Source organism: Entelurus aequoreus, linkage group LG08 (genome assembly GCF_033978785.1).
Source record: "Entelurus aequoreus isolate RoL-2023_Sb linkage group LG08, RoL_Eaeq_v1.1, whole genome shotgun sequence".
NCBI lineage: Eukaryota > Metazoa > Chordata > Actinopteri > Syngnathiformes > Syngnathidae > Entelurus > Entelurus aequoreus.
The window spans coordinates 81,969,047-81,983,739 of NC_084738.1; the positions used below are offsets into that span (position 1 = coordinate 81,969,047).

General features: G+C 38.7%; 1 protein-coding gene across 2 annotated transcripts in view; it reads left to right on the plus strand.

Annotated features, from left to right (window-relative positions):
* Positions 1-14,693, plus strand: part of ap3b1a (adaptor related protein complex 3 subunit beta 1a) — a 126,292-nt gene that overhangs the window by 88,683 nt on the left and 22,916 nt on the right. The gene's annotated exons all lie outside the window — the stretch shown is intronic.

Genomic DNA, 14,693 nt, shown 5'->3' on the forward strand with positions numbered 1-14,693 from the left:
AATCTGTAGATTTTGCATTAAAACATTTTTGACCAGAATTGTAATGATATATCAAGATTTTAAAAAAAAAATGTTTTAAGTGTACGTAAAAAAATATTTTTAATAATAAAATGCATAGGCCAATCCAACCATTATTCACTGTTACAAGCTGCCCTCTGGTGGCGTAACTGCGATGTGGCCCTCAGTGACAACGAGTTTGACACTCCTGTCTTAGTTGCTGAGACCGTAATGTGTTCATTTTGATTAAGATATGTTGTTTTTTTGTCATTGGGAAAGACGTTAATGTCTCTTGTTTTCACGTCAGCATTCAAGCTAACTAACACAAGCTTGCGTCTCCAATAAATGAGCAGTGTCACTGGTCCCTGAGTTTCAGTGTTATCAATCATGGTAGTTGAATTTTTAAAGGTTTATCGTCACATGGTTACAGCTCAGAGACACTTCTCATCTCAGAGCGCTCCTTTGAGGCACCATGATAAGAAGTAGGCATGAAGTGTTGTACACTTTCATAGGATCAGGTGACATTTGAGCGCTCGCCAAGCTCACTGAAGGACGTAACAGCTTCTGAGTGGTTAGCGGCGCTATTACCGCTAACGTTTGCTTGATGGAAATTTTCATAATTAATCATGTAAGAATAGCTCATTTGCAGACAAATTGGCATAAATGAAGTAACCTCTGTCTGCAGTGACTTCTTGTACTAACATTTATTTAATTCAATTTGCGCTCAAGGTCTTGGTAACTTCCCTCCATTAATTGTCATCTCCAAGCTGGGGGGACAATTAGGCCTTAAAGTTGCGTTCCGTACCTTTTTCGCGCACACAATGCAATCTTGAAAAAACAAACAAATTGATTTTCAATAAAAATCACCCCGCCGCATCTTTTTCCTGTAAATTGGACGTCATATGCCCAGGCTGCATTTTTGGATACGTCAGCGGGATTTTCAGGTCTTTTGCCACAGAGGGTGCTGCGAGACATTATCAACACATGGTGCGTTCAGGTGCTCAAGGTACATCATCGACACATGATGCGTTCAGGTGCTCTAGGTACATTATCAACACATGGTGCGTTCAGGTGCTCTAGGTACATTATGAGCACATAGTGCGTACAGATACTCTAGGTACATTATGAGCACATGTTGCGTTCAGGTGCACATGGTGCGTTCAGGTACTCTAGGTACATTATGAGCACAGGGTGCGTTCAGGTGCTCTAGGTACATTATCAACACATGGTGCGTTCAGGTGCTCTAGGTATATTATCTAAACATGTTGCGTTCAGGTGCACATGGTGCGTTCAGGTACTCTAGGTACATTGGGAGCACATGGTGCGTGCAGGTGCTCTATTATGAGCACATGATGCGTTCAGGTCCTCTTGGTACATTATCAAAGCATGTTGCGTTCAGGTGGACATGGTGCGTTCAGGTACTCTAGGTACATTATCAACACTAGGTGTGTTCAGGTGCTCTAGGTACATTATCAACGCATGGTGCGTTCAGGTGCTCTAGACACATTATGAGCACATAGTGCGTTCAGGTGCTCTAGGTACATTATGAACACATGTTGTGTTCAGGTGCTCTAGGTATATTATCAAAACATGTTGCGTTCAGGTGCACATGGTGCATTCAGGTACTCTATGTACATTATCAACACATGGTGTGTTCAGGTACTCTAGGTACATTATCAACACATGGTGCGTTCAGGTGCTCTAGGTACATTATCAACACATGGTGCGTTCAGGTGCTCTAGGTACATTATCAACACATGGTGCGTTCAGGTGCTCTGGATACATTATGAACACATGCTGCGTTCAGGTGCACATGGTGCATTCAGGTACTCTAGGTACATTTTCAACACATGGTGTGTTCAGGTACTCTAGGTACATTATGAGCACATGGTGCATTCAGGTGCTCTAGGTAAATTATCAACACATGGTTCGTTCAGGTGATCTAGGTACATTATCAACACATGGTGCGTTCAGGTGCTCTAGGTACATTATCAACACATGGTGCATTTAGGTGCTCTAGGTACATTACCAACACATGGTGTGTTCAGGTTCTCTAGGTACATTATTAACACATGATGCGTGCAGGTGCTCTAGGTACATTATCAACACATGGTGCGTTCAGGTGCTCTAGGTACATTATCAACACTAGGTGCGTTCAGGTGCTCTAGGTACATTATCAACAATAGGTGTGTTCAGGTGCTCTAGATACATTATGAGCACATGGTGCGTTCAGGTGCTCTAGATACATTATGAGCACATGGTGCGTTCAGGTGCTCTAGATAAATTATGAGCACATGGTGCGTTTAGGTACCCTAGGTACATTATCAACACATGGTGTGTTCAGGTGCTCTAGGTATATTATCAAAACATGTTGCGTTCTGGTGCACATGGTGCGTTCAGGTACTCTAGGTACATTAGGAGCACATGGTGCGTTCAGGTGCTCTATTATGAGCACATGATGCGTTCAGGTCCTCTTGGTACATTATCAACACATGGTGCGTTCAGGTACTCTAGGTACATTATAAGCACATGGTGTGTTCAGGTGCTCTAGGTACATTATAAGCACATGGTGTGTTCAGGTGCTCTAGGTACATTATCAACACATGGTGCGTTCAGGTGCTCTATTATGAGCACATGATGCGTTCAGGTGCTCTAGGTACTTTAACACATGGTGTGTTCAGGTGCTCTAGGTACGTTATCAACACTAGGTGCGTTCATGTGCTCTAGGTACGTTAACACATGGTGCGTTCAGGTGCTCTAGGTACATTATCAGCACTAGGTGCTCTAGGTACATTATGAACACATGTTGCGTTCAGGCGCTCTAGGTACATTATCAACACATGGTGCATTCAGGTGCTCTAGGTACATTATCAACACTGGGTGCGTTCAGGTGCTCTAGGTACGTTATGAGCACATGGTGCGTTCAGGTGCTCTAGGTCCCTCTATTAATTGTCATCTCCAAGCTAAGGGGACAATTAGGTCTTAAAGTTGCGTTCTGTATCTTTTTCTTAAGCTCTTTTTGCGCGCACAATGCAATCTTGAAAAAACCCCACAAATGGATTTTCAATATAAATCAACACATGGTGCGTTAAGGTGCTCTTGGTACATTATGAGCATGTGGTGCGTTCAGGTGCTCTCAGTCCCTCCATTAATTGTCATCTCCAAGCTGAGGGGACAATTAGGCCTTAAAGTTTTTTGCGTGCACAATGCAGTCTTGACAAAATACAGAAATGGATTTTCAATATAAATCCCGCCCCCCCGCCGCATCTTTTTCTTGTAAATTGGCCGCCATATGCAAAAAAAAAAAAAGGGCCGGCTGCCTTTTGGGATACGTCAGCGGGATTCTCAGGTCATTTGCCACAGAGGATGCTGCGAGACGCGGCGTCCGGGCTCTGAAGGTGACTGGCGTCCCGTGTCATCCATCACGCCGGCTTCCTTTAAGTTGACGCATAATAGAGCCTCTCAATCACCTGATTGTCGCCTCCCTTTCCCCCGCCGTCCAGAGCGCCGTCTGACAAGGGAGTCAAGGTTGCATCCCTCTTCTTCCGTTATTTACACTTGAGGTGTTACGGCCCGTACCGGCGGCCACGTTGGCGTCCGTGTCAGCCGTTAAGCGTCCAGGGTGTCAAACAGGTGATGATAAGCTGTTTGAAAGCCTGTCCGGTCTCGCTCCTCGCCTCCCCAGAGGCGCCACACAGGACCTTGAAGCCGGGGTGCACGCGTCAGCGCCGGGAGGGTAAATCTTCCTCCGTGATGGGATGGCAAACATTACGGCCGGCTTTATTGACACCGACGCGCCCAAAAGTGGCCCCATAAATTTGCAGGCGGCGTGACGGGCGCTGCTTACAAATGTTAGCTTGACCTCCTTTCACAGGTGCGAGCGTGTTTGTCGTGATGGCGTGGGCTTTATCCTGATACGTCAAGGACTCTAAGGCCCCGTTTACGCCGCACACCAAATCTGATTATTTTGCCTTCAAGTGACACAGATCTGACTTTTAAACGCTCCAAAGTGCTTGTCAGGTTCAAACACTGATGACATCTTCTAAACAGACAAGAAGCAAGGAATCATGCTGAGACAAAGTTAAATTTTGCTCAATTGAGGAGACGCGTTCTTTGGGCTGTACTCTAGTTACAGATCCAAACTACGTTCTAAAATTCCAGCCCGCGTGCTACCTCTATTTATTTGGGGGGTCCCTGGTTACATCACTGAAGCTGTCGCTGAGGGAAAGGGGGTAATCTCGACAACTGCAGTTAGACACAATATATGATTATACAAAAATGCAAATGTGTTGACGCTGGTGCTATCGCCTTGTCTCTGCGCTGTCTGCGTCACGGCGGTGTTCGACCTTGGCAGTCAGCAGGCCGATCCTGGACACAGACACTGATACCAGACTGGCTTGCAATCTTTTGGATTGCCAGCTTTGCACAGACAAAGAAAAATACCACTTCCGCACAATTGACAATAACTATAGCAACGGCCCTTAAAGGCCTACTGAAATGAATTTTTATTTATTTAAACGGGGATAGCAGATCCATTCTATGTGTCATACTTGATCATTTTGCGATATTGCCATATTTTTGCTGAAAGGATTTAGTAGAGAACATCGATGATTAAGTTCGCAACTTTTGGTCGCTGATAAAAAAAAAGCCTTGCCTGTACCGGAAGTAGCGTGACATCGCAGGTTGAAAGGCTCCTCACATTTCCCCATTGTTTACACCAGCAGCGAGAGCGATTCGGACCGAGAAAGCGACGATTACCCCATTAATTTGAGCGAGGATGAAAGATTTATGGATGAGGTACGTGAGAGTGAAGGACTAGAGTGCAGTGCAGGACGTATCTTTTTTAGCTCTGACCGTAACTTAGGTACAAGCTCGCTCATTGGATTCCACACTTTCTCCTTTTTCTATTGTAGATCACGGATTTGTATTTTAAACCACCTCGGATACTATATCCTCTTGAAAATCAGAGTCGAGAACGCGAAATGGACATTCACAGTGACTTTTATCTCCACGAAAATACATTGGCGAAGCATTTTAGCTACGGAGCTAACGTGATAGCATCGGGCTTAACTGCAGATAGAAACAAAAGAAATAAACCCCTGACTGGAAGGATAGACAGAAGATCAACAATACTATTACACCATGGACATGTAACTACACGGTTAATGCTTTCCAGCCTGGTGAAGCTTAACGTTGCTAACGACGCCATTGAAGCTAACTTAGCTACGGGACCTCACAGAGCTATGCTAAAAACATTAGCTATCCACCTATGCCAGCCAGCCCTCATCTGCTCATCAACACCCGTGCTCACCTGCGTTCCAGCGATCGACGAAGCGACGAAGGACTTCACCCGATCATCGATGCGGTCGGCGGCTAGCGTCGGATAGCGCGTCTGCTATCCAAGTCAAAGTCCTCCTGGTTGTGTTGCTGCAGCCAGCCGCTAATACACCGATCCCACCTACAGCTTTCTTCTTTGCAGTCTTCATTGTTCATTAAACAAATTGCAAAAGATTCACCAACACAGATGTCCAGAATACTGTGGAATTTTGCGATGAAAACAGAGCTTTTTGTATTGGATACAATGGTGTCCCAATACTTCCGTTTCAACGATTGACGTCACACGCATACGTCATCATACATAGACGTTTTCAACGGGAAGTTTCGCGGGAAATTTAAAATTGCACTTTATAAGTTAACCCGGCCGTATAGGCATGTGTTGCAATGTTAAGATTTCATCATTGATATATAAACTATCAGACTGCGTGGTCGCTAGTAGTGGCTTTCAGTAGGCCTTTAAGCATAAAAGTTGTGTGATAATATATACATAATTATTCTTACAGTGCTTCAAATCTAATCTTTTGCCATAAGGAAGCAGTCCTGAATCTGATCTTTTCATATGTGACTTCAGTCTAGGGTTGTACGGTACAGTACTAGTATAGTATCGTGCTACGAATGAATCAAAAACGGTACTAAACTCTGTTTGAAAAGTACCGTTTTTTAAACGGCCACGTTGTAACGCCGTAACATTGCTGGTTTTACGAGCAGAGGAGCGTGTTCGGCAGCACTAAAACATCCGCAAAGTTCAATAGGCAGGTTGTGTAATGTGTGACCATGTTTGTTGATGTTTTGTGCTGGTTGATTTTTTTTTAGTTTTTTCCGCACCATGATTAGGGAAGGTTGTTTGGATTGGGCCTTATACAGTCGTGGTCAAAAGTTGACGTACACTTGTGAAGGACATAACGTCATGGCTGTCTTATTTTTTTGTGATAGAGTGATTGGAGCACATACTTGTTGGTCACAAAAAACATTCATGAAGTTTGCTTCTTTTATGAATTTATTATGGGTCTACTGAAAATGTGAGCAAATCTGCTGGGTCAAAAGTATACATACAGCTAGGGCTGGGCAATATGGCCTTTTATTAATATCTCAATATATTTAAGCCATGTCACGATACACGATATATATGTGGATATTTTGCCTTAGCCTTGAATGAACACTTGATGCATATAATCACAGCAGTATGCTGATTCTATGTGTCTACATTAAAACATTCTTCTTCATACTTCATTAATATATGCTACTTTTAAACTTGCATGCAGAGAGGGAAATCACAACTAAAAGTGTATTTATTAAACAGTTATTAAGCAGTGGCACAAACATTCATGTCATTTCCAAACAGAAAGTGCAAGATTGTCAGAGACATTTTAAAACAAGCTATGAGTGCACTTTTGTGCATGATGTCACTAAGATGACACATCAAAACAACACTAAATTAAAGTGCACTTTTTGTACAGAACGCCACTACAATAATTAAAAACAAGTAAAGTGCACTTTTGTGCATGATGTCACACAAGATATTTCAATAAGTGTCAAATAAAAATGAGCTGCATAATAGGAAATCAAATAGTGTATGTCCTTCACTATGTGGTAGGTTCCTGCGGACGTTATCTCCTTCTGTTGTTGACTATTTGTTTCATACGGTGTTGATGTGGAAATGGTTGCTCGGGCATTTTGTGGGTGTGGCACCGAACGGAGATGTTGACATGCGGAGTTTCAAGCACTCTTCATTCTCTAGCGGGTGACTTTTCAAATGATGCTACACATTAGCAGTAGATGCTACTTTTTGTAACAAGGCTTTTGCCGCATAATTGTTCAACATCTCCCCCCCTGTAAGCCAAACCACCGCCAGACGATGGTTTTTCCTGCATACATCAGCAGACTAATTAGGAGTCTTTGTTTGTTGACTTACTACTAAAAGACAAGTTGTCTTGTATGTTCACTATTTTATTTAAGGACAAACGTTCAATAATAAACATATGTTTAATGTGCCCTAAGATTTTTTGTTAAAATAAAGACAATAATGCAATTTTTTTGCGGACCCCCTTATTTAGAAAAGTATCGAAATACATTTTGGTACCGGTACTAAAATATTGGTATTGGGACAACACTAGTGTGTATATGTATGTATGTGTGTGTATGTATCTATGTATATATACATGTTTATATATGCAAGTGTATATACACTACCGTTCAAAAGTTTGGGGTCATATTGAAATGTCCTTATTTTTGAAGGAAAAGCACTACTACCACGCTTCCGTCAGTCTACCCCAGGGCAGCTGTGGCTACGAAAGTAGCTTACCACCACCAGGTGTGAATGAATGATGGGTTTTTAACATGTAAAGCGACTTTGGGTACTTAGAAAAAGCGCTATATAAATCCCAGGTATTATTATTATTATTATTATTATTACTTTTCAATGAAGATAACTTTAAACTAGTCTTAACTTTAAAGAAATACATAAATGCTAATGTGGTAAATGACTATTCTAGCTGCAAATGTCTGGTTTTTGGTGCAATATCTACATAGGTGTATAGAGGCCCATTTCCAGAAACTATCACTCCAGTGTTCTAATGGTACAATGTGTTTGCTCATTGGCTCAGAAGGCTAATTGATGATTAGAAAACCCTTGTGCAATCATGTTCACACATCTGAAAACAGTTTAGCTCGTTACAGAAGCTACACAACTGACCTTCCTTTGAGCAGATTGAGTTTCTGGAGCATCACATTTGTGGGGTCAATTAAACGTTCAAAATGGCCAGAAAAAGAGAACTTTCATCTGAAACTCGACAGTCTATTCTTGTTCTTAGAAATGAAGGCTATTCCACAAAATTGTTTGGGTGACCCCATACTTTTGAACGGTAGTGTATATATATATATATATATATATATATAAATATATTTATTTATATATATATAAATAATATAAATGTATATATATATGTGTATTTATTTAAGTGTATGTGTGTATATGTATGTATATTTATATATATGTGTATTTATTTGTGTATGTGTGTATATGTATGTATATTTATATACATGTGTATTTATTTATGTGTATGTGTGTATATGTCTGTATGTATATATATATATATATATATATATATATATAAATATATATATATATACACAGTATATGTATATATATATATATATATACACAGTATATGTATATATATATATATATATATATATATATATATATATATATATATATATATATATATATATATATATATATATATATATATATATATATATATATATAACGTGTATATGTATGTATGTGTGTATATATGTATATGTGTGTATATATTTTTTTCAATTAAAACTTAGTATGGAAACATAAGGTCCTCATTTTAGATTTCCGTAACAAAGACAAGTGACGCCATACAGCAGCGTGTGTTTTCATCTTATATTCAATTAGCTTAATTAGTCCGCACACCTCGGCTTGTTAATACCTTTTTTTTAATATTAATTTGTATTCTAAAAAATACCATATTAGTCTCTTGTGTTTATAAAAAAAAAAAAAAAGTTTTCTGTGTCATTTGCACTTCTTTTAAGATGAATACGTGCGGAAAGAACGTTGGCGTAATATGGACTTTTAACTCTTTAATTGAAGAAAATACTCCCCGCTTGTTATTATTATTATTGTTGTTGTTGGCCGCGGTGTTGTTGCCTGACCCACGTGCGCATGGATCTTTGTTTCCAGCGGTGGAAAAGCCGAGGCGTGGAGTAACAGGATTTAAATGTGTCACCTCTTTCTGTCTTTTCCCCGCTTAATGCAATTTCCCCGCAGCTGAAAAGGTAAAAGCCCAGCTTTTGCTTTTGAGAGTGCAAAAAGAGGCCTGTGAATGGCGGTCTTGGTGCATGCAGGTACTTGTCTTTCTATTCATTAGTTGCATTGAGTCTGCTTTGGACTGAACACTCTGTCCATTTCCATCTAAGCAGGTCCTAATTGGGACCTTTTTTATCCTCACGGAGGTAATAACGAGGTTCTGGAAGGCAACCCTGTCATTGCACTTAAATGCAGTTAAGTTATATTAAGGCGCCCTCTCACGTGGACGCATTTAGGCTCGCTTTGATGTGTCCCTGAATGCCACAGCCGTGCTAAGAGCTTCTTTTTTGATTATTTCGTTGACATTTCCCGTGTGCTTTCAAACTAATATTTGACTTTCCCCACTCTAAATGTCTTTATTACTTTGTAAACTTAGCCTCAGGTCAAGCTAGCTTCGCTTTTCCAGATAAAAGAGAAATATGCAAGTTTTCTGGCCTGCCTGACTTGCACTTTGCAAACCATCAAAGTGTAAGAGTTGCCATCATTAGCTTAGCATTACGTAGCGATTGATTGTGTCGTAAACAGGATCCAGAACTGTCTCCCCACTTCTGATGGGAAGTTGCTTTTTTTAGACATTTCCCTTCATTTCTCATGTAGTAATAAACATATTGGTTAACAGGATAACATCCAGGGACTATTTATTTACATTTGTTGATTGGAAGTTGCTTTTTAGACATTTTTCCTCATTTTTCATGTAGTAATAAATATATTAACAGGATAACTTTCAGGGATTGTTTTTAAATGTGTGATGGGAAGTTGCTTTTTAGACATTTTCCTTCATTTCCCATGTAATAATAAACGTATTACTGTCAACACAATAACATTGATGGGAATTTGCTTTTTTTTTTTTTTACACACATTTTCCTTCATTTCTCATGTAGTAATAAACATATTAACATAAAGGGATTATTTTTAATAAATAAATAATAAATACATTTTTAATATAAAGTTGCTTTTTAGACATTTTTTCCAAATTTTTCATGTAGTAATACATGTATTAGTTAACCGAATAACATACAGGAATTGTTTTTTAAATTTTAACGGGAATTTGCTTATTGGACATTTCTTACAAAATAATAAACATATTAGTCAACAGGATAACATCTCGGGATTATTTTTCAAACTTTGATGGGAAGTTGCTTTTTGGACATTTTCTCCCTTTCTCATGCAGTAATAAACGTATTAGTTAACAGGATAACATTTAGGGATTTTTTTTAAACTTTTGATGAAAAATTGCCTTTTTGTATTTTTTTTAGACATTTTCCTTCATTTTTAATGTAATAATAAACGTGCTACTGTAGTTAACAAGATAACATTGAGGGATTATTTTTTAATGTTTTGAATGGGAAGTTGCTTTTTAGACATTTTCCTTTTCCTTTTTCATTTTCATATAGTAATACACGTATTAGTTAACAGAATAACGTACAGGGATTATTTTTAAACTTTTGATGGGAAATTGCTTTTTAGACTTTTTCCGTTATTTCTCATGATAAACATATTGGTTAACAGGATAACATCCAGGGACTATTTATGAAAATTTTTTGATTGAAAGATGCTTTTTAGACATTTTTCATGTAGTAATAAATATATTAGTTAACAGGATAATTTTCAGGGATTATTTTAAAATTTGCTATGAGAAGTTGCTTTTTAGACATTTTCCTTCATTTCTCATGTAGTAATAAGCATATTACAATCATTAACAGGATAAACATCTAGGGATTTCTAAATTTTTTGTATAGTAATACACATTAGTTAACAGAATAATGTACAGGAATAATTTTTCAATTTTTGATGGAAAATTGCTTTTTAGACATTTTCCTTCATTTCTCATGTAATAATAAACATATTGGTTAACAGGGTAACATCCAGGGACTATTTATGACATTTTTTTGATTGGAAGTTGCTTTTTAGACATTTTTCTTCATTTTTCATGTAGTATTAAATATATTAGTTAACATGATAACTTTCAGGGATTATTTTTTAATTTGTGATAGGAAGTTGCTTTTTAGACATTTTCCTTAATTTCTAAAGTAGTAATAAGCATATTACTGTCGTTAACAGGGTACACATGTAGGGATTTCTTCATTTTTTTATGTAGTAAAAAATTTATTAGTTAACAGAATAATGTACAGGAATTATTATTCAACTTTTGATGGGAAATTGCTTTTTAGACATTTTCCTTCATTTCTCATGTAGTAATAAACATATTGGTTAACAGGATAACATCCAGGGACTATTTATGAAAATGGTTTGATTGGAAGTTGCTTTTTAGACATTTTTCTTCATTTTTCATGTAGTATTAAATATATTAGTTCACAGGATAACTTTCAGGGATTATTTTTTAATTTGTGATGGGAAATTGCTTTGTAGACATTTTCTTTCATTTCTCATGTAATAATAAACGTATTACTGTCAACACAATAACATCTAGGGATTATTTTTCAATGTTGAATGAGAAGTTGCTTTTTAGACATTTTCCTTCATTTCTCATGTAGTAATAAACATATTACTGTCGTTAACAGGATAACATCTAGGGATTATATTTCAGTGTTGAATGGGAAATGGTTTTTTAGACATTTTCCTTCATTTCCCATGTGTTAATAAACTTATTAACATCTAGGAATTATTTTTCTCTGTTTAATGGGAAGTTGCTTTTTAGACATTTTTCTTCAGTTTTTATATAGTAATACATGTATTAACAGAATAACGTCCTGGGATTATTTTTCAATTTTTGATGGTAAATTGCTTTTTAGACATTTTCCTTCATGGGTAAATCCGTCCGTTCTCCCTTTTCTGTCTACACACCTTGTCTGCTTGTAAGTACTCCGTTTGTGTGTGCTGCCGAACATGCTCCTCTGCTTGTAAAACCAGTGCCGTCATGCCCGGCAACCGGTACTTTTCAAACAGGCTTTAATACTGTTTTTGATTCATTAATACCGCGATACTATACCAGTACCGGTATACCGTACAACCCTAGTGCAGGGTTTCCCGCAGCACTTTGTTGTTGAGATGTGTGTGTGTGTTTTTTTTTTTGTTTGTGTGTGTGTGTGTGTGTGTGTGTGTTAAGGACAGCAAAGCCCTGTCTGTCAGAGAGAAAGACAAGCATTATTGACCTACAGTTAACAACTAAATATTTCTCTTTACCTTTTTCTGTGTGGATTGAGCTGTGTTGAAGCAGCAAAAACGACATGTTAAATGAAGAGTTTCCTGAAGCTGTATATGATAATTTATATAATAATATAAGTGCATCATAAAGCCTACATGAACTCCATGGTGTTCAGGAATGAATAGTCTCTCCTATTGCTATTGTACTATTTTTTCAGCTGTAGTTACATTAATCATTAGTAATGTAGCAGCTTAGTTTTGAATGGCAGGGTCCCTGCTATCACATGTTGATAAAAATATAACATTTACATAATAAAAATCAACTACAGGCTTCCCAAACGCTGTAATAAATGAAGCATGATGAGTTGAACTTATGTCAGCATGTGGCCCCACTTTTAACTCTTTTTTTGAAACGCTTACTTACAGTAAGTCATTAATTTTACTTTGTAAGTCATTATTTTGACTTAGTTGGTCATTATTTTGACTTAATAAATTACTAAATCATAATAATGACGTACTTAGTATCTCAGGTAACTAGGACTGTTTTGTTTTTACTTTACGGAAAAAATGTCGAGATATATATCGTATATCGCCATTCAGCATACGGAGCGAAAAACAACCAAAAGTTGTAGGCTTCTTCACCGCAGTCTGTAGTCTATTGCCCCCCAGGCTGTGGTGGCAGCGACGAGGTGGAGACGTGATGGCGACAGGCCGAGTTACACCGATCCTTACACCCACCCACCCCCTTCCCCGGTCCCCTCCCCCTGGAGAGTCACCACCTTAAAGGCCTACTGAAATGAATTTTTTTAATTTAAACGGGGATAGCAGATCCATTCTATGTGTCATACTTGATCATTTCGCGATATTGCCATATTTTTGCTGAAAGGATTTAGTAGAGAACATCGACGATAAAGTTCACAACTTTTGGTCTCTGATTAAAAAAAAGCCTTGCCTGTACCGGAAGTAGCGTGACGTCACAGGTTAAAAGGCTCCTCACATTTCCCCATTGTTTACACCAGCAGCGAGAGCGATTCGGACTGAGAAAGCGACGATTACCCCATTAATTTGAGCCAGGATGAAAGATTCGTGGATGAGGAACGTGAGAGTGAAGGACTAGAGTGCAATGCAGGACGTATCTTTTTTCGCTCTGACCGTAACTTAGGTAAAAGGGCTCATTGGATTCCACACTCTCTCCTTTTTCTATTGTGGATCACGGATTTGTATTTTAAACCACCTCGGATACTATATCCTCTTGAAAATGAGAGTCGAGAACATGAAATGGACATTCACAGTGACTTTTATCTCCACGACAATACATCGGTGAAACACTTTAGCTACTGAGCTAACGTGATAGCATCGTGCTTAAATGCAGATGGAAACAAAAGAAATAAGCCCCTGACTGGAAGGATAGACAGCAGATCAACAATACTACTATCAGGAGACACCGAACCAAACACTGGACCTGTAACTACACGGTTAATGCTGTGCCGCCTGTCTAAACCTAGCAATGCTGTTGCTAACGACGCCATTGAAGCTAACTTAGCTACGGGACCTCGTCAGAGCTATGCTAAAAACATTAGCTATCCACCTACGCCAGCCAGCCCTCATCTGCTCATCAACACTTGTGCTCACCTGCGTTCCAGCGATCGACGGCGCGACGAAGGACTTCACCCGATCATCGATGCGGTCGGCGGCTAGCGTCGGATAGCGCGTCTGCTATCCTCAAAGTCCTCCTGGTTGTGTTGCTGCAGCCAGCCGCTAATACACCGATCCCACCTACAGCTTTCTTCTTTGCAGTCTTCATTGTTCATTAAACTAATTGCAAAAGATTCACCAACACAGATGTCCAGAATACTGTGGAATTTTGCGATGAAAACAGAGCTTTTTGTATTGGATACAATGTGTCCGAATACTTCCGTTTCAACCATTGACGTCACGCGCGTACGTCATCATACATAGACGTTTTCAACCGGAAGTTTCGCGGGAAATTTAAAATTGCACTTTATAAGTTAACCCGGCCGTATTGGCATGTTTTGCAATGTTAAGATTTCATCATTGATATATAAACTATCAGACTGTGTGGTCGCTAGTAGTGGCTTTCAGTAGGCCTTTAACTAACACATTTTCCGGGGGTAACACTGCTAGTGTATATGTATATATTATGAGGACTGGCCCATTTTAGACATTTTCCTTCAATTCTAAGTAATGTTATGTGTTAGTAAACATAATAAAATATTTCAATTTCTTCTGGGAAACTGCATTTTAGGCAGTTTATTTTTCAGTACAATTCTTAGTGAACAAGTCAAAATACATAACATGTTTTTCTTTTTTTTCGATGTGACATTTTCTTTTAATTTCTGTCTTGAGTCGTAATGAAAAAGAAGCCAGACTTCCAGAAAGTGAGCTGCGATATCAA